This window comes from Lissotriton helveticus, chromosome 5_1 (genome assembly GCF_964261635.1).
Source record: "Lissotriton helveticus chromosome 5_1, aLisHel1.1, whole genome shotgun sequence".
NCBI classification, from domain to species: Eukaryota; Metazoa; Chordata; class Amphibia; order Caudata; family Salamandridae; genus Lissotriton; species Lissotriton helveticus.
The window spans coordinates 1,934,912,771-1,934,938,402 of record NC_136065.1 but is presented as its reverse complement, the minus strand read 5'-3'; the positions used below and the strand labels follow the sequence as shown (position 1 = coordinate 1,934,938,402).

At 42.5% G+C, this 25,632-nt stretch overlaps 1 long non-coding RNA gene across 43 annotated transcripts in view; it reads left to right on the top strand.

Annotated features, from left to right (window-relative positions):
- LOC144756055 (uncharacterized) overlaps positions 1–25,632 on the top strand; it is a 1,542,626-nt gene that overhangs the window by 734,649 nt on the left and 782,345 nt on the right. For 15 of the 43 annotated variants that reach the window (XR_013595029.1, XR_013595028.1, XR_013595032.1 and 12 more), the window contains one exon: positions 18,727–18,814. The exons of 21 other annotated variants lie outside the window; for them this stretch is intronic. This is a non-coding gene — a long non-coding RNA (uncharacterized LOC144756055). The remainder of the gene's footprint in view (positions 1–18,726; positions 18,815–25,632) is intronic. 7 more of the 43 variants (XR_013595040.1, XR_013595043.1, XR_013595042.1 and 4 more) reach the window with 1 other exon arrangement.

Sequence of the window (25,632 nt, the reverse complement as noted above, 5' to 3'; positions counted from 1 at the left end):
CTAAGTTATGGGGAAAACATATACTCTACCTATAGACTGATGACCTTGTCATCTTGGATGCGATGCAAGTAGTGCTTTAAAGAAAATTACAAGTATTCACTGATTATTGAAAAGCAACATGATTTAATAATAAATATAGAAAAATTAATATCCTGATAATGGGGAGAAAATGCAAGCCTTGTAATTGGTCTAGAATGAAAACGATGGTAGACAAAACCCTCTACTATAAATACTTAAGCATGCTGTTCAATAAAAAAGTACATTGGAAAATGCATGTGGATTCCCTAAAGCACTAACAACTGTGAGGGGTAGGTCAAGCAAATTTAAGGGACTTTAGAGGTCCTTCCATAGAACCAGTGTTGACCCCTTCAAATGTTATATGGGGCAGAATTCCTACTCCTGAGTTCCATGCATGATTGGGAGAAAATAGAGGAGACATGTCTTAAGAACATATTAGGTTTCCCCCATGTTCCATGGTTCAATCAAAAATAATTGATACAGCATAGTGGCAAAAGTAAGCCTGTTATTATGGCATAAATCGTTAATTGTCTCAAAAACAAAGGTTTCAATGATCTGTGTGATGGAAATTTGCCACTGTGATATACTCTGGGCAGGGGATGACAGGAACCTTCATAGGAGTATGGTTCAGTATTGTAATTTAGATCATTTTAAAAGTGATGTCCCCCTGCCTCTGACTAAAACAGGAATTAAATGAAGGAGTTTCATGGAATCAAGGGTTATGTATCTGAGCTATCTCAACACAAAGCGTTAAACAATCATTCTTAAAAATTGCTGGTTGAATTGCAAGGCGTACTCATATCTTACCAGCCTGCCAAAAACCCTGTGCTGAAGAGAGCATTCCTGACAGTCTGTGTAGGCCTAAATACCCCATATGCAGTTCAAGTTGAGGGGAAAGCCCTAATGGAGGAAGACGGGAAGTGGGGGTGTGAGTTAAAAGATTGATGCGCCACTGTTCATGTTTTAATGGTTTGTTTATATTTTATCACAATAGGGCATGATTTTTTAAAGTTTAAAGCTCTTTCCATTATAATATGGTGTAAAAACTCGGATTGAAGCCCTGCGATTTTTATATGATATACAATATTTGTATGTAAAGTATGCATTAAGTCGGTTTTTACTAGCAATATTGACATAGATAGCACTGGGTGCATTATTGATTTAAATAGATCCACGATTCGTAAAAATAGTTTAAGCTGGTTTTAATTAAAGGATGTAAGTGTAATGAAATGTATCTATAGAGCAAAATGTGGTTTAATCTCTTTATGATGAAGATATTTATTAATTATAAATTGGTTTCTAGCTGAATATTTATGTAATATAAATACTATATGTATGGAATATGCTTGATTGTTTAACAGACCATGGTCTTAATAAACTTTTATTTTACTGCTACTACACATAAAACTAAACAAAAAATGGTTGCTGTTTCTGTCAAACACAATGTTTAGAATGCCCCAGGGAGGGGAAGAGAAACATTAAGTTGTTAAAAAAGATTTGTGATGTAGATGTAGAGGCACTTGAACCAGATAGCTCTTCAAAGAGGATATTTGCCATCTTTTTCAGCTTAAACCTTTCATGTCAAGAAACATTAAAACAGGCGGCTATCATTAATGTAAGAAAACGTTTAAGATGACACTAAAAAAACATTGATAGTGGGAATTTACATACGTCCTGAAAGTGTAGCCAGATGGAACCCAGAGTATTGATTCCTACATCTAGATACTGCGAGTCTAAAATAGGCTTTTTAGTAACTGGCAAGAGCTATTGTAAGCATGCAAGCTTCCCATCAGCTCCTTTATTGTTTTTTCCGATAGTGCTGATAAATATGGCATGATAGTAAGAAGGATATCTCATGCATCTGTAACCCACACACGCAAAGAGTGGCACTTTTTTCTACCATATATATAGTCTGTTGCACAGTAGGTAGGGCGTTACTTCTGAAAACCATAAACCAACACTTGACTGTCCAACTTTATCTTAAGGAATTAACGGGCGAAAACACATAAAATAGACACACTTACTTCTATGGAATTGATTTTATATTCTCCAAAGTGCTTGCCTTTTGTTTTTCTTTTGGCACCATGATTTATTTTCAACTTTATATTTTAAAAGTTCTCTTCACGGTACATAGAAGATAAAATTAGCGTTTAAAAATTCCATAATCTCACTATTTTGTACCATCATCATAAACTTAGTTTTACAATAAGAGTTAAAGTGGGCTCTCAAAGCTTCTTATTAGCAAAGGTCTACCAAGTTATGCTGTTTGGAGGTATTTATTTTAGTGACTATGTTCAGAGGTGATTTTCATACCCTTTCTGCTTTTGACAAATAAGTCATATGTAGGAATGCTCCTACACAGTATTTTACTGACAACCTGTATTTTTATGTGACGTTGGCAAGAAATATGGAAAATCAACAAAAGGCATTACATCTTTGAACTATAAATAGCAAATACAAGAAGAAACTACCTTAAAGTAGTGCTCCACTTTACTGGAATAAACTGCCTCTTTCCATCTGCTCCTGTGTGGAGGACGCCAAATTTAAAAAGGTGTTAAAAACATAGCTATTCAAGTCTGCTCTTTAAGCTTCCAAAAATGTTGATTCCTAAGCCTGTTGTGCTAAGTGCCAAGATGCTCATACAGGAGTGAGTTACACGCTATAGTAAGTACTCAGTAATGTTTTTTAAACTGTTCCTTAATAGTAATTCAAGCAAACAGAGACAGAATTGCCACATTATAAAATACTGACGATTAACACAAACGATTATTTAGGTATCAGTTTCTGCCTCATCAAAATATCAAAACAAGAGCAAACGGGTGGCATTTTCTCTGAGAAAGGGTGCACTCCTAGCCACTCTTGTTTTTAGTGCAGAATGTAGTTTTTAGTTGGCAGTGAATAAAAGTTCTCTTCCAGGGGATCCTTATCAATAGTCATAAGCACTGAATAGTCACACCGGTGCGTGTAGACCCTAGAGCACTTCTAAATACAATATATATATTTGTAAAAAAAAAACTTGCACATACCATAGAAATAAATCTCTGCAGCCTATAGAAACAGGTACAAAATGGCCAGATTACATTTACTTTTTCTGTTAAGAACATAGCATAAATAACATTCATGCAGTAAGGAACACAGCTGAGTAAAGGAAACCTTCTCCAAAACCTTTATTTAAAACTAAAAAGGAAAGGGAATATGAGGAATTATTAACCAATAGGCTGCATTGAAAGAGTAAGCATAAAAAGCTGGCACTGTGCATTTAAAAATCTGACAGGACCCCCTGTATTTCATTTTCGCTTATTGCTAATATATGAATATGGGATGATTTTAACCACTTCTAATTTATGCATGTTGATTTGAAAGCTTTTTTGATATGATGGGCAAAGTGACATTATGTTAATTTGTTGACATTTTAACATCCTCTCCCTGCAATATACTTTAGTACCAGTAAGTCTATGTCTAAGTGCATGTACATGCAGTTAGGATAGCCGTCTGCTTATAGATGGTTTTTGGCGTTTTCATACTCAAATTTCGTTTCTCTTCTCGTAATTTTAAGCATGAGTTATTTCCAGTTTTAGATGAATATTTACATTTTATTGACCTTGGATCTTTGTGCAGTGTTATCATCAGATCGCACTGACACCTGACCACATTTACTACCACCCTTGTCACAGAATTCCAGGCATTGAATTATACTGCCTTTCTGTACTCAATGCACTGCTTTCCTGAGACTCACCTTTTGTCTCATGGCACGCTATATTTGAACTTACACCTGTCTCTCATATCATTGATGCATTCTTCAGGGTGAGCCACAGTTTGCTTGCTCCTCAATAAAGAATGAAAGATTTCCTAGCTATCGTAACAGGAAGGTTCAATTCTATTAAGGACCTTATTTACGTCCCACAAGACAGAAGATCTGGGCTCTAGGGGCAGCAATAACCTAATATCCCTACGGATTTTGCAAACCAATAGATGTTCCCAATTGGAAAATCATTCACTGGCATATGGCCTGCAAAAATAGCAGAGCAGAATGTATTTATTGATCTATAGCCTAAGTACTCCAAAGCCAAAGCCGTCACCAAGTTTATGATATGGACAACATCTGTCCCCAAGGGATTCGCCTGCTGTTGGACAAAAGAATCCAACCATCTAGACCAGGAAGAATGGTGTCTTTTATTAGTGCTGTCTGCCCATGCTTTGGCAAGCAAAGAGGCAGCTTCGCATTAAATGTTTGGGACTTTCCAGCATTCTGTGTAATCCTCCAAACCATGAAGCGAAGAGATCCAGCTAGAACCAGGTAATGAAGATTGCCTAGGGGATTGTGGAGGAGATCCGGAAACAGGGGTAGAGGGATGGGAGATTCCCAAGAAAGTTCCATCAGAGCTGGAAACCAGGCTTGAGACCTCCATATCAGAGTGATGACCGTCAGATCTGCCTGTTACCTTCTCACTCAAGTGGATACCCTCATCATTGCAAACAGAGGAAACGCAAACTCTGCCACCATGCTCCAGTCTTGGAGAAACATGTCTGTAGACACCACATTGGAAAACCGATGCCAACTGCAGTATCTGTCCAGTTGGGAGTCCAGGCAAGAGGCAAACAGGTCTATTGAGAAAGGCCCCATCAGTCTTGAATTTGCTGAAATACTCTGGGGTGCAGCTTCCACAGATTGACATCCTTCCAGTGAAGAGAATGGCAACCCGCCACCTGATTGAAACTCCCTGGGAGATGTTCCGTGGATACTGGAATCTGGTTGGCCAGTCAGTAATTCCAAAGGGATTGTGCTAGATCCGACAGAGCCTGCAACTTTGTAGTACCCAGGTGGTACCTGCACTGGCTCCCGGTCAACAAGAGAATCACCTTCCGTCTCCTCACCCACGCACACAAAGCCCTACAAAACCAAGGCCCAGGATACCTCAACAGACGCCTCAACTTCTACGCTCCCACACGCCAGCTTCGATCGACCGGCCACGCCCTCGCCACCGTCCCCCGCTTCCGAAGAGCCACCAGAGGGGGAAGGTCCTTCTCCTACCTGGCCGCCAAGACCTGGAACTCCCTCCCAACCCACCTCCGCCTGACCCAGGACCACCTCGCCTTCAGGAAGCAGCTCAAGACCTGGCTGTTCGAGCAGTAGCGGACACCCCCCTCCCCTAGCGCCTTGAGACCCTCCGGGTGAGTAGTGCTCTATATAAATGCTTTGATTGATTGATTGATTGATTGATTGACGTAACAAACTGCCCCCACATTGTCCATTTTCAGAAGGACCAAGCACTGGACATTTCCACATGTCCAATATTTGACCATGAAAGAACCTGCCATTAGTTCCAGTCAGTTTATTTGGAGGGTTTGTTCAGGGGCAGACCATTTTGTGCCCGTGGCAAATTCTCCACACCGAGCTCCCAACCTGAGCTGTTAGCATTCGATTCTATCTCTAGTTTGCGTTGGTACCAAAAATCACCCGTCCATTCCAGGCTTCTATGTAAGCAATCCACCACTGCAGTTCCCCCTTCCGTGATCTTCAGGCATTGAAGTACCCAATTGTGCAGGGAGCCTGGAAAAATGGCCTATATAGAGGATGCAAGAAGACCTACAATACACCCTAAGTGGCTTAGGAAAATCTGTGGTCTGGCCAGTAATCTCCTGAGCTTGTGTCTTATCCTGGATAGCTGTTGGGTGGGAAGACTGAGGGTACCCCTCTTCGAGTCTATCCCGAGCTTTCATGGATTGAGATGGGGAGAGAGCAGACTTTTTCTCGTTGATTACAAAACCCAGAGACTCAAGCAGATCGACAGTCATCTGAAGGGTTCACTCAGACTTACTGGGCAGTGGTTCAAGATCAGGATATCATCCAGATAGACAATCAAGCTCACACCTCGAGCTCTCCAGTGTTTGATTGTAAGCTTCAGCGCCTCAGTGAAACAACATAGAGTGGAGAATAGACCGAAAGGAAGGGAGGCAAATTCGAAAACCTGCGCTCCTCATTGGAGTTGTAAAAAGCACCTGTGAGGGGGGGAAATGGATATTCCCAGATAGGCGTCCTTCAGGTCCAGACGGACCATCTAATTGGCCATTTGCAAAAGGTCCCTGAGAATATGGATTCCCTCCATCGTGAAGTGTTGATAAAGAAGCCACTCGTTGAACTCCCTCAGATTGATACCCGGACACTGGGCACCATCTGACTTTTCCACCAAGAAAAGATTGCTGAGGAACCCATTGGGGTGCAGCATAGTGAGGACACTGTGCCCTTTCCCAGTTTGAGGCATCCATGACCCTACAAAACTGGTCATTAATGATGACGTTTGTAACCTCCTTCATGTACTCCTCGGAATCCTCAAAAAGTTCCATAAGGATGCAAGATCCTGTAATACAGGGTAGTAAACTTTATGGCATGCCATCTATGTATTGATCTCCCCAAGGGGAAAGGCTAGGTATATGTATTTTTTGGCCGCCCTGGGGGCCTTAGGACAACATCCAATTGTACATTAGGCCAGAAACCGCCTGGGACATGTCCCACTAAATTTAGGAGGTGAGTCTTACCCACACTGCAGGTGTTATGCTCCAGACTGCGGCTCTGGGTTTAACTGCCGGTATTAATAAATGACCCAAGCCTTCCCCCGTGACATTATTGCGGCCGGGTGTACTTCACTCTCACTAGCGATGAGTGAAATTGACGCTCCGGCTGCCAGAGAAGTAGGGACGCACGGAACAAGCTGCAAATCGTGTACAGGCCCCCTGGCTGTGGGATGACCGCACCACACGCCAGAGCCTGGCAAAGGAAACAAGCATTTACAATGCAATGGTTTTGCCTTTGTTAAAGTTAGAGCTATTGGCATTGCTCTTGACATTATTTTTATTTATGTTTTTTTAACATAAATAAATGGCATTGTCATTTACAATGCCACTAGCTTTATCTCTCGCAAATGACACACAGAGCCCCCCCACACACACACCCACACAAAGCTTCCCACACACACAGCCACACAAAGCTTCCCACACACACAGCCACACAAAGCACCCCACACACACCCACAGAGCACTCTACACACATTTACACAGCACAAGCAGGCAACAGGGGCACACGGAGGCACAAGCAGGCAACATTCCAGACGTCACAACTTAAATAGGCGGCTCAGTGAACTGTCTCCCGGGATACATTTCACGACCATTCAGCGCAATGAGTTGTGCAGCACCCCGTTGTTTCTAATTCACGATCACAACACTCAGTGCTTTAAATGGGGAAAAAAAGTGCAGGTACTCATCAGATCGAGCTGGGGGCGTGGCAAGGAGGCGGGGCTAGAGGCGGGACTATGGGTGGGTCTAATGAAAAACATTTGAATGGCGCAAGAATTTTTTTCGGTTGCGAATGATGACAAATTGCTTCCCTCCGCAATTTATTGTTGATGTCCTTGCATGTATTAAGTTGTACCAGTTGACAGACTGTTGAAAAGTAACTATCAGGTTTCCCTTTTTGTCAAACGCACTACCACCCTCCCCTCGAAATAATTTTTCTATTCAGCTGCTGCCCACGCTTTAGATAACACTTTTTTGGATGCCAGGATACCTCTACCCTCTGATGTCCCTAGCCCTTGCTAATTAGCCCCATGTCCCCTCCGATGTCCCATGTGTCTCTTTTCATTTTCTCTTTTTTCAGGTGGTCACAGCACCTTTCATCTTAAATGTCCCCTCGTTCATCTCCTCAAATTCCTTATCTTGCTTTTTCTAGGATACCCCTCCCCCACTTAAAATACCATTCTGCCAACCCCGACTCTCATCAGATGATCCTCATCTCATCCATCAGCTGTTTTGTTTTAAACCCACTGCCCCGCGCCCGCAGTCTATTCTCTAATATTGTTTGTTTGCCCCTTTCTTCTTCTTCAGATAAACCCTCGTTATCTTTAGCTGACTGTGCTTTTATACAAGCTCTCCTCAGTTGTCCCCTTTCTTACCCGCCAGCTGCTGTGCTATCCTTTCCGTCTTTTATGACTCCCTGCCTTGCAGACCAGAGAGGCTACAGATATGCTGCCCGCTTTTGTTATCACACCTTGGAGGGGTGCTGGGTGCTGGGCCTTTATTGCGGCATGTTCTGCACTCTTGTCTCGCCGCTGTAGCCTGCTGCCGTCCTGCCCCGGGCGGGGGGGGGGGGGGGGGGGGCTGATTTTTGAGTGGAGCAGCAGGCGCTCTGAGAAGGGGTGAAACACTTCAACACCTCATTAACAGGCTAAAGGTCTTACAAAGACCTGTGGTGAAGTACTCGGGTGCTGTGTGTGTGCCCGGGAACTGTCTCGGCCGGGCTGACACACACGGCGGGGGAGGGGGGGGCTGAAGCCCTTTGATCACAATGGGCGTTGCACGCCTGGGCCACACGTTGCTCTGCTTTGGCGACACGGCGTCACTGCCAAACGTGTGTTTATGCAAACATGGAAATGTATGCAAAGAGCATCTTAAAATCGTCTATCTGGACAACATCCGAAATGTGAAAACATGTTTAGCATTTTGTGTGGAAATAAAATATAAAAGTATTGTGTTTTAACCAAGAAGGGATGCGAGGCATGCTAAGGCGCCCATGCTCATAACATGGGGGCTCAAATGAAAGGATAGCAAAAATCGCAGCATTCGTAATAATTCCACAAGGTGGCTATACCAGCACGCTTAAACTGTAAACCTCACCTCTGCTGACGGGAAAACAATGACATGGAAAACCTATCTACACGACGTTCTTGGATGGCACGGTTCCGCCCAGCAATGATTCGTAACTGACCAGCAGCAACCTTTCTAATCAGCAACATTACCTGGGATTTTTCATTCAGACAACACTGTGGATTATTCAAGGCATGGCACTTCCAAGCCAGCGGTGCCCGGTGAAATGGCGCCTGCTTTGCCTGCTCTGCACTTGCTTCGACCTCGCTCGGGGGCAGATCAGATATTCCGTCCTCGAGGAGCTGGACCCGGGCACCTTCGTGGGAAACCTCGCCAAGGATCTGGGCATTGACGTCATCGGTCTGAACTCCCGCGGGCTGAAGCTGATGTCGAGAGCCAAGAAGCAGCACTTCCAGGTGAATATGAACAAGGGCGTCTTACTGACGAGCGAACGGCACTGACAGGGAAGAGCTGTGCGCAGAGAGCCCTACCTGTAAACTGAATTTAGAGCTGGTTATTGATAACCCATTGGAAATGCATCGCCTTGAAATAGAGATAATTGACGTGAATGACAACGCGCCTTCGTTTAGTGAAAATAAACTCACCCTTAACATCCCCGAGTCGGCGTTGCCGGGCAGCGCGTTTCCAATCGGAAACGCCATGGATCCTGATATTGCTGCAAATGCCCTCCAGGGGTACACACTCAGCCATACGGAATATTTTGACATTAAAACAACTGAAGTATATTCCAAGAAAGAGAAATCTACAGAATTGACTTTAACCCAGCAGCTCGTCTTCCCCGTCAGGTCCCGGGCCGGCAGCCAATCACAGCGCGGCCCGGGAATGACGTCACGGGGGTGTCCCGCAGTTCCGCCCCCGGCCTGCCTGGCTTCCTGGTCGCGGGCCGGGGACTGCAGAAGATTCGGGGGCGTTCCCGGCTTTCGGCTGACGTCGCGTGACGTCGGCAAAAGCCAAAGAATCTCGGGAACGCCCCCGAATCTGGTCCGGCATTGACGAACAGGCCCCTCGTCTAATGGCTAGGCTCCATTTATGGAGCCAGCCAATGAATGACGAGGGCCGACCCAAAGCCACACTACAGTTCTCATCAGGTTTTCGCCTGCGCGAAAAAGATGCGCAGAGCGCATCTTTTCGCCAGGCAAAACCTAAAAAGCGGCCGCGTAGGAATGGTAAAATCGCTCCTGTAGCCATATTGCAAGAAAACAGATAAACTTCAAGTTTATCAAGTACACCCAGTGGCAGAAAAAATACTTGTGGGTCCTCTAAAATCGCTGCTTAATCAATTGAAAAACACAGAAATGTTATAGAGTGAAAGTTACTTAGCTGCAGGCTGCTGAGCAGCGAACAAAGAGGGAGATAGAGAGTCTCCTAGGAAGGTCATTGGAACATGCAGCATCCTGATTGGGAGAACTCTTTTACCTTTTCCCAAAGACTCATGGGAAATGCAATTTGTTGTTGTTAAAACCATTGATTGTTTAAAGGCAACTGTGAATAAAAGTGAAGGAAGATAAAGCTTAATCCTCGCCCCCGGGTCCTGACATAGAATTGGCTTCTCTTTCATTTTGCCTCTTTACTATAATTTAGATAATAGCTGTTTTTCACGGTTTAGAGGTCTCAGGCTTTTCCTGATAAAAGAGGCCAGGAGCCCTGTTGTCTGTGGGTGATGAGCAGGCAATCCATCTCAGTGTTTACGTGTGTATCCTTGGCCACAGGCACTTGTCCATTTGTTGCTTCTCAGGCCAAAAAGTGACCTACTGCTACTGGTTTGGTCAATCGAAGATGCCTACAAAGAAATCTTCCCACTTAAATCAAATAGATATGATTTGAAGCCTGTTACTTACACTGGCCATTACAATGGTTTCTGAAAGAGGAATGGAAAGGTGCAGCACAGTAGAGCAGACTTAGAAAAGGGAGACAGCAGCTATGGCTACCACCAAACCCTGTGCATTACTTTACCAGATTTATAGAGAAATATCATACGACCACTGAGGGTCTCAATGATAAAGATGAGATGTGTGCTTTATTGCAAACCTAAACTGAAGTATCACACGTAGGTTTGAATAAGTTCCAAATGTGAGTAGCTTACTGGTTACTATGTATATATTGCTGTTTAAATTGTATTGAATATTTTTTATTAATCAGAATGTAAGGAGGGACGGTGATGCACTGGGTGATTAGGTTTATAGAGAAAAAAATGTTCCCCTTTTTTCCCCTTATTTTACCTATACTCAATATTATGAGGTCTTGGGGCATTTTTGACAATTTAGATATTTTAGGTTGATTTTTCCATTGCAAGAGATTATTTAGATGTAATTATTTCGTCCTTGGCTATCACCTTGTGAACTATGAGATATAATGTACGGTGATTCACAGTTTGGCATGCATGTGAAATGCGAGGTTATGTGTGGTTCCGTAAATGTTTGAGACCCGGCTAATCATGAACTTGTGGTCACGTGTACATAATCTCCCGAATATAGCTGTCTCACTTTTAAAATATGTTTTTGTAATGTGTATAATCTGGTCTTTAAATTAGGTAGTTCGTTTTTAGTTTCGTAACTATCTCACCTTATGACGAAGAATACGCTCGTAATTATGCATAGTTGAGTATTTCTTCAGTTTCTATTAGATGTATCGCTGCTTCCGCATCACGTGACCATGTGCACGCGATGGTTACCGCAATGGCGAAAGTTTGATGGCTCCGAGTGGATAAGAACGGCAAGGTAAGACGTTGCTAGAGCATTTTTCACAGGGTTTCAAACACCCCTGATGTTGTTGGTCATATACTACGAAGTTGGTCGTGACTTGGGAGTAGACTTATTGTGTACCGGTATCTGTTTATTTTTAGATACACAACCGAGAGGGAGAGTGAGACTATATGAGACAGCGGTTTTACGAGTCTACCTGTGTGGTAGACTTCTTCATTAGTAAGTATACTTAGGGTTTCCTGAATCAGAGAATAGATCATATCGCGATTCGCGCAAAGTCAACATGCATTTTTCTTTTCACTAGTTTCTTGATGGAAAATAAGTGATTTAGTGTACTGCTACGCCAAAGAGGTGCGATATCGGTGGGAAGACTTTTTGACCACCAGAGGTACTTTTTATTCATTTGGTGTATCGGAGATAGATGCCTAAGGAAATTGGTTTAGATTCGGGTCTATTCTTACACGTTTTTTGCGTGTCACTGGGTGCACTATTCAATGATTTACACGGTGTTTAGCTATAGGTACGGTTTTATACACCACTTGTTTTGCACTCTTTAATGAAAAGATTCCTTTAGACACACTAAGGGTTAGGCTATTTGGCCGTCACTTCAGTAGTTAGTTTTAATAATATAATTGTATATAGGCCTCTATGTGTACTTGGATTGGTCATAAGTAACAGATTGCATTGGTGATGAATATTATGTGTAAATATTGGAAGATAAATAAGGTATTTTTTGATGTTATAGGTTACTTTTGAAAAAGAGGTTACTCTGAAGCCCTAGTCCTGATGAGGCCCGCAGGTTGATGGGCTGAAACGCGTCGACACATACAATGGAAGACATTCAATACATTTAAAAATATAAGAAATATATTCATGAGCATTTGTGAAAAAATAAGGCCATAAGTTGATAACCTTAAATGCTCAATAGGGTAATCTTACGTATAAGGAATGCTCAGTGAAATTTTTGTTAGAGCATCCATTTTGAATGATAAGGGCCATGAGAAACAACAAGTGAATTGTATAACTTTTGTTTCTATTTATGTTGGTTGTATAAATATTTTTGTATATATATGTCGATTGTGGTAAATGTTTATATGTGTATGTAATTGTCACACTGATGTGTGTCTTGATTCTAAATAATATACATAAGAGAAAAAGAAAAGGGATAATAAATATCCACTTTGTAATCTAAAACATTTGATATTTGTTTCGATTCAACTTGTGGTTAGTGATTAATTATTATGGAGAGGTAATTTAAGTATCTTTCTTACCTAGGTGTGTTTGATTTATCCCGATGCATTATTCCTTTTTTGGTATATTCTTGTATTGACCCAGATGCCATAGGGTTATATAGGGTATCCCCTGTTTAAATATATATTTACTGTACAACCTAAGCGCTTACATCCATACATCCATTACATCCATACATGAGGGTCCATCCATTGATACCTCATGTCACATGTAACTAAGAGTAAGGAAAAGCAGGCTTATTGCACACGATTAAACACAGAAATCAATTCTAACTAAAATTCAGCAATTTAAACAAGGTAATCAGTTGCGTGCACCAGGAAAAGGCCCTGCAAGCCTTTGAACATACAATGAGTGGATTACCAGACAAATATCCGGGAAACCTAGTGCACTGCTAGAGTCACTCAATTGAGTGTACTACACAGAAACATTTAGCAACACATGATCAGTACCATTCATTATCAGGATACTATTAAACATTTGTATCACCACATTTAGAAAAAACTCGTAAACTGTAGTCTTCAAACGTTGACTTGATGCTTGTTTTATTTAAAGTTCATGGAAGTTGTTAAAGGTTTCACGAATTCCAAATGTATACAAGTTCTGTAGTGACACCTTGGTATAAGTTAAAAGTCCCAATGCATTTCGGGCAGTAACATTTGCCCTTCTTCAGGGGAATCTGTGGAGAACAATAGTATACAATGTAGTGTATTTGCCTCATACAGCAGAAAAAACTACAAACTTGGAATAGAGATACTGGAAGGCGTACAATCTACTTAAAGTCTTATAAATGAGGCAAATACACTATATTGTATACTATTGTTCTCCACAGATTCCCCTGAAGAAGGGAAAATGTTACTGCCCGAAATGCATTGGGACTTTTAACTTATACCACGATGTCACTACAGAACTTGTATACATTTGGAATTTGTGAAACCTTTAACAACTTCCATGAACTTTAAATAAAACAAGCATCAAGTCAACGTTTGAAGACTACAGTTTACAACTTTTTCTAAATGTGGTGATACAAATGTTTAATAGTATCCTGATAATGAATGGTACTGATCATGTGTTGCTAAATGTTTCTGTGTAGTACACTCAATTGAGTGACTCTAGCAGTGCACTAGGTTTCCCGGATATTTGTCTGGTAATCCACCCATTGTATGTTCAAAGGCTTGCAGGGACTTTTTCCTGGTGCACACAACTGATTACCTTATTTAAATTGCTGAATTTTCGTTAGAATGGATTTCTGTGTTTAATCGAGTGGACTAAGGCTGCTTTTCCTTACTTTTTTCAAATTTTCTTTGCTTTGCAGCCTCTATTTGCACCACCTGATTCATGTGTTGTAATGACCATGGCATCTTTTGATGATATAGCACATCTGACCTATAATAAAGCTCAGACTAAGGCATACTCTGCTGCAGAAGCAGCGGATATCTATGTACTTATATAAGAGGTGAGGAAGTTTGATGTCACCTCATGTCCAGTCCAGCAACAATTAAAACAACTTGAGTACTTAATGCGACGTGAAATCAATCAGCGTCTGCACGCCACTATGCTCATCCAATATCATAGAGCGAGTAGATTTCCCCGAGGGCTACGTTTAGCTATCAAACCGATGCTATTTAAAATGAACAAAAAATTCATGGAGAGATGGTACGCCATCCTTAATAAATGCTCCCTTGATCTTATACTTTTAATTGTCGAAGAATTGTCTCAGGTTTTAATAGGTTTAGAATCTGAAATCAAAGATTTACAGGCAGCTTTAACTCAAAGGATGGAATCAGAGTCATGGACGACCACTTTGGATGAAATAAACACCAGACTAGACATCTATGCCAAGGAAATACACGAGCGTAAAGTAAGAAAATTTCTTTTTCCACTCATTACATGTAACTAAGAAGCATACAGCATGGGGAGTTAGTTGGCTCAGTCTTGACAGATAGACAGGCACAGATTGACATGGTGAAAGAGAAAAGTGTCAAAAAAAGCATGCACCGCAAAACTATTAATCAGTTGCCAACAACCATTAGCCTTGTCATCGCCTGGTCATGAGGATAATAATCACCCGTGTTTAAAGGGCTCTTACTTTGGGTGTACCCCTGTTGCTCAACTGTATAGCATTCTGTTGGTGAGCAAAGGGCAAAAGCACTTACATCATCTATCAGGGAGCTTATGACCCAAGTCTCCTGCAGAGGAAACTATGCTGAATCAGTCAGAATGAGAAAATCAGGAGCTGGGTATGCGCCAGGTGAATTTGCCCCTACAGCCGGTGCAAGTCGCTTGTCTTCTGAAAGCTAGATCTCTTATTGTGAAGAGCTGTTATGGAACAAAGGATGTATTAGTCAGTTGATGTCTTCTCAGAGCTAAAGACTGTGCAGTCAGAGGATCTGTTCTCCCTAATGCTATGAACAATGTTCAGTTTCTCTTTCAGTTGCCTTTTCTCCCGGATGATGAGCTCCCTTGAATTGCTTATTCCCAGACTCTAGATGGATTTTGGCTAGTTGATCTTCCTCTCATTCTGCGTCTTCTGTTTTTTCGTTGCACTGACGCATGCTAGGTCATCATGGCGCCATTTCCACTGGGGACGGCAGGAGGTGATGTTGGTGGGGAAGGGAGAGGGAGGGGGGTGTTTTAATGGCTATTATTTCTTGCAGATTTCTAGTTTTCTTCACCTTGTTCAACCATTAGCTATAATGATGGCGGTGACTGTGAGGACTTTGGCTCGACAATCATTGAACAGGGTTGATAAGAAAAGCGAGAGGGATACTGGGAGCATGAAGAAGCAGGAGGGAATCTCTCCACCTCTGATCTTCAAATTGTCTTGTTCAGCTGAGTGGAATACAAAGCAAGAGTGTCTGCAAGCTGGAGCTTTACCTTGCACGCTCGATCCACGGAAGAGGCAGCGAGCGAGACCGACACACTGTCACTGCTAAAATGAACTGTCACCTCCCATTTTTCAGCTGTGTTGGGAGGGATAAATTGCGGCTCTGAACTGAGTGGCCTATCGCTGATTGAGTTCTGCTGTCTTCGAAACCCGGTAAACAAAGCAGGTTCATTGCAGGACCACCCCAGTCCTGGGGCTTGTGGACTTAACCCTTCCAGAGCAGTTGCAGAACTAATTTCAGCTTTCGCTGCTCCCGAGTTACCCGATGAGCCACTGGTGGCATTGAGGCAGAAGAAAATGTATAAGCACGGCCACTGGATTATGCGTTTATCAGGCACTGGAATAAGAGGGTGTGCATTTGGCGTAGTATTGACAGAGCTGTGTGGTTATCCATTTATTGGAATAACCCGGTAGGGTGCGTATATATATATGTACGGGAGCATTGTCAGAAATGTGTGTCGATTGCCGTAGTGAAATAGCAGGTGCGCGGTGGAACATATAACGGTGCATGGTTAGTTCTAAGTGTGGGCTGTTTTAATAAAGTAATGGTTTGTTGCTTCTGTACTGAGATATCGGGGTGCCGCAGGTTATAATTGAAGTGCATTGAAACACCTCTGTATGTGTTTCAATATTTTTTTTAATCAGGAGTGCTACAGTTCAGAATATAAGTCGATCTGAGTACCTACTCCGCATTTGAAAGTGTGTGTGTTCCCCTTAGAATAAAAACAGCACAAGCCTATATAAATGTAAAAATATAGGCGGTTGTTTCATTATTTTCTACTTGACTTTTTGTAAATGTGAAATGTCACGTAATTTCCACCAAAGTATTATTATGGCAATTTGCGGAAAAAGACGATTATAAAGTACAGTTGAAAGTAAGTGTTTCTTTAAGGAACGCCTTACTATGATAGAGTTTTGACCATTCAGATGTTGGAAAGCAGTACATATGTCCTTGTACACCACCTCAATGACCTCAGACAGTACCACAGTGTACAACTTTTATAACATCTACTTAACTTAATATCAAAGTGAACACTGTCAAAATAACAGTATCTTGACCATTAAAAGTAACTTTGACTGTTACATGTCCAGTAGCAGTATTGAAATGTATGCGAGAACATACTAAGAGGCAGTGCTTAACTCGTGCCTATGGTTGCTGGTGGTGGGCACCTACTAGAGGTGGGCGAGCCACTCTATTCTCGAGCTAGGCTCAAGCCTGAAAACTGTCTCTAGTTTAGCTCGAAGTGTGTTTGGAACTTACGGCCACATGCATCATTGTAGGATTTTGCAATTCCTAAATTGCGAAAATTAAGGAATCGCAATTTAGGAATTGCAAAATCCTATGCATCAAGAAATCTTAAAAGTTTTTAAGATTTCTTAATTTTCTGTATTTGCGATTCCTTAATTGCGAATCGCAATTAAGGAATGGCATTACATTGATTCCTATGGGCCATAGGAATCAATGCCTTTTTGCAATTTTTTTATTTTGCGAATCGCAATTTGTTGATGCATTTCAAGGGTGCTGAGGGGGGTCCAAAGGACCCCCCCCCCTGCACCCTTGAAATTTTTTTTTAAGTGCAAGTTTAACACACACATGTCCAAAGGACATGTGTGTGTGTAACATGACACTTTCAAAAATGCTTTCTTGAAAGATTTCGCAAATTAACACGAGGGTCAACCTCGTGTTAATTTGCTCCTCCTATTAGCAAATTCACATTTTTTAAATCATTCATGCATTGCATTTAAGGAATCGCACAAATGCGATTCCTTAAATGCAATCGCATTTTTAGGAAATGCAAAACATTGCGTTTTTTTCAAAATTGTTTCATGCATACCAAAAAGAGATTTTGGAATCGCAAATGGCCGAATTTTCCGATTCGCGCCGTTTGTGACTCCAAAATCGTTTGATGCATGTGGCCGCTGGAGCCCATAACGAGCCAAGCTTTCATGTGATTTCTGCCTGACACCATTCCTCTACCCGGGATGTGGCGTTATGGTCAGAGCTGCCAGCTCTGGAACTCAGGAACCAGGTTCGAGTTTCGACCTCGGCTCAGCATTATATGGTTCTGGGCAAGTCACTTAATCTCCCTATGTCTATGAACAATGCATGTGACCTTGTGTAATGTAACTGGTGCTCATGTAAAGCGCTCCAATAAAATAATTTAAAAAATTGGGTTGAGTTTGTGCTGTATTTTGAAGAAAGCAGAGGAGGTAAACATAAAGCCTTAACATAAGGAGTGCCAAATAGATACCCATTTAGTGGCTGCTTTGTACAGAGTAAAACCACAAAATCTGGATGAATTGAAGCTTCCCTGCTTAAATTGTGTGATCTTAGATAACTATTTAATTTCAACAAAACTATTTTCTTCATTATTCCTTATGAAAGCACTTTCGAATGTGTGATTTTAGACTACTAGTTGAAAAAAATTAGCACTTTTTAAAAGTACTTCTCAATGTAGTGCTATAATGTTCCCTATTAATGTCAAATCTTCCATGTTAAAGAAAGATATGTTTAAGAAATACTTTTTTTTCACTTTGAAGAGGCTATCCTATTTCACGTCATTAGTTGTATGATTTACATGAGCATATTTTTAGGGCTCGGTTCGTGTACAGGCTTTAAGATCCAAGCCAGACCTCTGTCTCGGCTCTCCCTTTTAATTTGTTGGCTCGCCCACTTCTAGCACCCACACTCATTTATGGGAGTGGTACTTTTTTTTGATTATCAAACTTTAACCCAGAGCAAGAGAGAGTAATGTAGAAAAAGAAAAAAGAAGTACAAAGAAAAGTAGGAAAACAGTGGCTAAGGGAAATCGGGGATGGAAAAGAACCTATTGAGTGAGATAAAGAGACAGGGATTGTAGGGTGGTGGAAAAAGAATGCACGAGATGGAATCAAGATTAGGCACCCTTTCATTTGACATCACTAGCAGCAGTCTCCTAAGAAAAACTTTGGGCACAAGAGCATATATATATATATATATATTGCCTCTGGTTGAGAACTCTTACTGACAGATCCTTGGCTGTTTTTATCTGTTTGGTCCTGGTTTGGGATAATATGTATAATACTGAGTCTGACTATCCCGAAAAGTTTTTTTTAACTTTCACTCATTTGCACTTGTTTTTAATGAATGAAGAACAAAAGTCGCATCTAGTCTTATGGTTGGTGGTGAACTCTTTCACGATTATTAATGAGCCTTGGGCATTCTCTTTGCAGATTGGGATCACACAAACCCTGTGAAATATAAAACATGAATAAGGGGTAAAGGAACCTACCTTATGAAAATAAGAACTTTGAAAGACATGTATGTGGACTTTTCGCGAAAATGTGGTTGGAACATAGAAATATAAAAACTCTCGTCAAGTAACCCACTTGGGCCAGATATGTATCTATTTATTTTTGTACCAATTCTAGAAATATAATTTGATTTGTATTTTACGATGAGTTTTTCTTACTTACAATGGACCTACTAATTATGGTCAACCAGATATTGGACATTGGTAGTATAAGTCTAGTCCCTGTTTCCAACCGAATAGACCATGTGACCAGTGCAGTTGCACCGCTTTAGCCCACAGAATTAGGATTGAGATATGTACATTACTACAGTGTATAAGTTTAAGAACTAGAGGTCCTACCCCCGCAGACTCATTCTGGAACCAACCCACTTGGGAATTGGTTTTTTGAACTCGCAATATGCCCAAACTGCTAATAGCAAATCATTGATTGTTTTAATCCACAGTTTTTGATTTAGTCTTATAGGCACATATCGAGAGCCATCTACTAACGTATGGCCTAGTGCATACAGATGGAAACGAATTTGCTGGTGTTGACGCGATGGTCAATGTGATTTATTGCATGTATAAGGGGTGATTGAAATAATGTCTAACAAATTTACAGACAGTGTTAAATAAACCTTTCCCCACTGATGTTGAAAATAACCAATTGCATTGTACAACATAGGCATTCGCTTCTCTCCTTTTTGCTGCAATGAACTATTGCGAAAATTGTTTGAATATTGTATTTATGAATGGAATATTATTACATAATCATTCAAGTTAGCAATTTGCCAGATAGTTGCACTGTTATTATTATTTCTTACAATATATAACATTTACGCGTAAGAATTGCAATTCACCCCAACCTGTTCTAAGATGGCTGACTCCTAAGAGAAACTTGGTTAGTCCACCCTTTATGTTTTTTGTTGTTGTGTGTAATCACGTGCACTTATTATAATCAATGGCCACACTACAATGCTTTACCCGTGAGTAAGGCGGTTATCCGCTGAAACGCGTAGGGTTTTTGTAATTTTTGGCTTATGGTTTAATATCAATAAAAAAACCATGTTGACGAGACAGACGGAGTACTAAACATTATTGTCTGTGTGGAGTGCGAAGTACTGCTGCAGTACGAGGACGCGCATATATATATATATATATATTTTTTTTTTACAATCTGACCTCTAGAACATGTTGAGGCAGTACAAGATATCAAGGATGGGTGCTATGTGAATAAATGTGTAAGTACAGTGACATTAATAAGAGATTAAAAGAATGAGACAGCCTGCCCCGCATCTCCTCAGAGTAGACCACTACAGGCTAAAATTGAAGTTTTTCTCATTGCCTAAAGAAAAGAAAGCAGTAGTTTTATCATGGTAATGGGGTATTTATCAAAACTGCATGAATAGCTTACTTCTTAGGGTAGTAGATGTTTAAGGATTGATGATATCAAGTTGTACATTTGACACTAGTTGCAGCCCATTGTGCATATTTAGGGCAGAATTAATTCTTAAAACATGTTTGGAGATTATCTGGATTTGCCAGAGAAGAGGTAAGTGTTTCTGAGGGATTGAGCCAGAATTTTAGCCCAACCTTCTTTTGCCTGGAACTGACAATTCCAATTTGAGTTGGACTCTGTGTGAGAAGCTGAGAATTCAACCAGTTGGTCTCTTTGTCTCTTGTAGGGTTGTCCCCAGTAGGTTAAACTGGATCCTTATAAATACAGCTCTATTGACCCTGTAGATGTCAATCGTATTGCCTGCCATCTTTAATATATATACCTTCGTACCTTGTTTGACCTTTTCCTTAGATTTCAGTTGTCTCTTCAGTTGTATTCTGGTGGTACCCAAGTATATCTTACATTCTCTTCTAAACCCATATCTGCCAGATATTTACAGTCTCTTAGGAAATATTCAGGAGTGGAAATATTCTACTTGTCTGCAGCTTAACAATTTGAAGACGAAAAACATCATCTTTGCCCTAAGCTACAGACCCAACTGGGCTGCCATTCATCCATCCCAACAGGAAGCTAAAATCTATCCTTCCATTACTGCTCAAATAAATCAAACATGTATAGCTGAAGCAGAAGTAAATCTCAAATTATACTACTGCATTGCTACGTTCTATGGACACCCTAAGGTAACTCATCTTTTAGCTTCAAAGGGCTTACAATACATCTACCAAAGCTTTTTCAGTAATCTGACAGTCTGAACATGTATCATTTGCCACCTGGACTAAGCACTGAAACTTATGGCTGATGATCCTCTCTTTAAGACTGGATTATCCCTTTATCTACCAATTCTTAATGTACACATCAGTCGCAGAGCCCTGTTGTTATGCTATGTTATTTTAACTAGCATTTGTAATGCGCGCGGCTACTTGGAAGTGTCCCGGCGCAAAAACCTGTACAGAGGAGAGCGGAAGTGAGAGACGCGGCTGAAAGACTAAACAAAAAGCAAGGATTTCAACTTCTTTTTGAACAGCCTAAGATTGTGGTTGTTCCTGAGCTCAAAAGGCAGGCTGTTCCAGGCCATGGCTGCCCTTACAGAGAGGGAGCTACCTCACATTCTGACGAGGCGGTGACGTGGGATAACAACAAGATATTGTCCCCGGGACCTGAGATGTCTAGATGGCACATAGAACTGGAAGCGCCTCTTGAGGTATAGAGATCCTGATTTATAGAGGCCACCATGGGAAATGGTCAATGCCTTAAACAGAATGCGCTGGTCAACTGGAAGCCAGTGCAAATCACGAAGAGAATGCTTAATGCTGGAACTATCCGGAATACCCAGTAGCATTCTAGCAGCCGCATTCTGAATGATCTGTAGCTTTTTCAGCTGATAGCGGGGAAGGCCATATAGAGAGAATTCACATAGTCTAGCCGAGAAAGAATGAGAGCGCAGTCACCATTTTATTTAGCCACTTTAGGCAATAACGGCAGAAATTTCTTAAGGAGTTTCAGTGTGCTGAAGCACACTCTCGCCAGTTTATTAACTTGTGTTAGGAATCTGAGGTCCTCGCCAAACCATACCCCCGACTGATACAAGATCCAGTGGGAGGACCGCCCCAAACGCCCAGGAGGAGGACTCGCCATCATACACAAGAGCTCCCTCCGACTCTCCACCTCCACCACAAAGGACTCCTTCCCCACCACCGAACACCTTCACTTCCAGAACCAGACCAGCCCCAAAACCACACTCCACGGCACCCTCGCCTACGGACCCCGAGCTTCGTTCGCCACCACCATCGCCGACCTCATCACATCCCACGCCATCACCTCCATGGACTACATACTCATCGGAGATCTGAACTTCCACCTCGACAACCCCAGCGACCAGAACCCCGCCACCCTCATGGACAACCTCACCAACATAAGACTGAAACAGCTCGTCACCACACCCACCCACAAGGCAGGACACACTCTCGACCCCATCTTCACAGGATGTAACAACATCCACTTCAACCAAACCACGCAACCCACATGGACAGACATGGACAAACCACCACTGTGTACACTTCCACGTTGACAAACCCACGCCGCCCAAACTTGCACCACGCCCGCGAAGGAACTGGAGCAAAGTCACTGAGGAACAACTCAACACGACCCTCAACCGCAAAGCCCCACCACGTCAACCGACGCCAACCTCGCAGCCAATGGACTCCACAGATGGATCTCCAGCTGAGCAGACAAGCTTGCACCTCTACGCAACCCTGACAGACAACGCCCCAGGAAAGTCACCTTGTTCACCGCTGACCTCCAAGAATCCAGACAAACCTGCAGATGTCTTGAGAAGAACTGGAGAAACAGCAAAACGCCAGAAGATCGAACCACCTACAAAAACGTCATGATGGAATACCACCAACTCATCAGATCCACCAAAAGAACCTTCAGCCAAAACAAGACCTTCACCAACGTCGGCACTCCAAGCAACTCTTCAACGTCATCCAGGAATTCACCAAGCCCCCCAGCGAAACCACAGACATCACCCCTTCCCAGGACCTCTGTGAGAAGCTCGGATCCTACTTCCATCTGAAAATCAAGGCACTCTACGACAACTTCAATGACCTGACACCCAACTCCGAAACCACTTCTTGCTCTAGCAACGCCATTCAGCCCACCATCTCCTCCTGGCCCTCAGTCAGCGCCGAAGACACCACCCCAACCATGAAAGGCATCCTCTGGGGCCCCCATAGATCCCGCACATTTTCCACAGAGCCGCCATCGCTTCTGAACTATGACACACCATCAACACAACCTTAAAGACCGGCATCTTTCCCAATGACTTGAAAAGGTTGAAGTCAGACCCCTGCTCAAGAAGCCCTCAGCAGACCCGCTCAACATCAGACGTGGGTCTGGTATGCTGTCTCCCTATGCTAGTTGTTGGAATTGAGGGTTGTGATCTGAAATATGTGCGTCCTAAGTAGTCCGTTTGTTGGATATTTGGGACGTTCGCCGCGATTCAGTCGGTGGCAAGGAGTAAAAGGAGTAGACCTGTGTGTCAGGTTTGAAGGCATACCATATGTCTACAAGTTGCGAGTGCAGGAGCCAGTCGCTTAGAGCCTGGGCATTGGACGTGGCCAGTGTGCGTGGCAGAGGAGGGAAAGAGCTTTTCAGGGCTATATCAACAACAGTCGAAGTCCCCTCCTAGGAGCCACGGGATCCTGCTCCAACAGGATAATTTGCTAGATAATGTGTGCAGTAACAAGGCCTGTTCTGTGTTTGGGGCATATATTGCCCCCAACAGGAAGAGGCGGTCATCTAGGCGACCATGTATTAAAACAAACCGACCATCACTATCTACAATAACTTCATCTACTACAAAAGGGGTACCTGGCTTCACCCAGACCAGCACCCCTCTGGCATAAGAGTAGTCGTCAGTAGCAAACACTTTTCCTCGCCACCGCCGCTGAAGTCTGCGGGCTTCAACCAGTGTCACGTGTGCTCCTGCAATAGCGCAATGCGTGTGGATCTGCATTTAAGCTTGTAATATTCTGCATAACGGTTCCAGGTGATGATGTTAGTGTGGGTCATGTGGGAAGCGTGCTGAAACCCTGTATATGGCTAGTCTGCAAGGGGGAGGGATCCCTCCAGTGTATACTAATGTAGGTGGATGAGGGGGGCCAAGGATTCGCAGGCAATCAGCCATAACTGGGGGAAGAATGAAAAACAGAACAGATAACATCAGAGCGGAGGAACAACATGTATTTACCCAAACTGCAAAACTATCAGCGGCAGTTACCGGCCTTACTGGCTGGCTAAAGGGAGCGCAGGGGGGCGATTGATGCGAAAGCTAAAATTGCAGTGCCTCATCTTGCAGGGTGCAGAGATACCAACTAAAGTGATAATCGTACATATAACAACAGTGTACAAAACTATATAGACTACCGGTGCACTCTTAAGGGCCGAGCCAGTGCAAGCTGCAATATAAGAGAGGTTAGTGCATACACGTGGACCTGCTTGCTGACATTTATAAACACTTTGGGGTGTCGCAGCACAAGCAGCCCAGTATTGTTTTGTTACAGTTGCTGCTAGGTTACACTTTGTAATTGCCTGGACGTCAGATAGGTGATGGCGGTTGTATGGCCGCCTCCACCACCTTACGGGCTAGAAATATCCCAGGTGCTTGGCACCATCCCCTAGGCGCTAGAGGAGAAAAGGCAGGCCACGTCTTATGCAAGGTCCAACGCTGCAAGGAGCACGTGTTGAATGGTGGTTTGTGCTGGGGCACCCAGTGTTTCGGGTGGGGCTGGGCATGGGGTGCGCGCCACAGCCCCATCCAGTCACCACGAGGCTAACCCATAAGTTGACAATGGAGTAAGGGCATAAACTGGTATGCCTCCTAGGGTACTCAGGGAAGGGAAGGCCTAGGCATCAAGTGATGGAAAGGTGCAGCAATGAGGCACCGGATCCGGTTTGGCGGGTTGGTCAGGGAGACTAATGGAGAGTTTACTCTAGGTAGACAGTAGCTCCCTTCTGGGTCATAGTTCTTGCCCCCACCATAGGCTCCAGCCAGCCATGGTAGAGCTGGTGTCTTAGCACAAGGCAACTAATCTCCCTGGGGTGTATATCACAGCCCGTGGCAACGCGGTGATGCAGCCCTGTTCTCTTCCAGGGGATACTCATTAATAGTCATAAGCACTGAATAATCTCCGCCCATGAGCGGGAACCCGGAACACATAATAAAATATATATATATATATATGTGTAAATATAGAACAATAGTACATAGTACTAAACAAATTATATACATATATATGTATAAACCAATAATATGCAGCCCAACATAACCCATAGGCTAATAAAGCCATCATTACATATTTTCTGCAGTATGAAAATAAACTATATAAACAATGCAATAAACAGGCATGAGCCTAAAAAGCATAATCAGCAAAAAACCTTTTATTTTCATCAAAGAATTTGTAATAAAAGGCAATTAGCCTAAGAAGGCTGCATACAGAAAAACGATCCCTGTACAGAAAATCAGACTGACACCTCGCCTTTAAGGCCTCAGAGAATCTGAGCACTTTGCCTTTAGGGCCTCCAGGGGAACTCTGTTCCCATCATGCACCACAGGTGACAGTTAGGTAAGTTATTTTTTCCGGCTTGTTCTGTGAGGAAGCTGGAACTTGAGCTCAGCTGAATTTGACTGTTTTCAGTCAGAATTTGTTTTTTTCCTTTCTTGTTTGACAGTATTGGTTAATGGTGGTGTTTTTCTACCTTTTCTGACTAAATCTTTAAAAAATGTTTAGTCAGTTATGCCACCTTTATTCTATAAATGTCCTTCCTGTGGGAAGAAGATGTCCAAAACATCCTCATTCTGTTTGTGTCGTTTGTCTGCCTTCCACA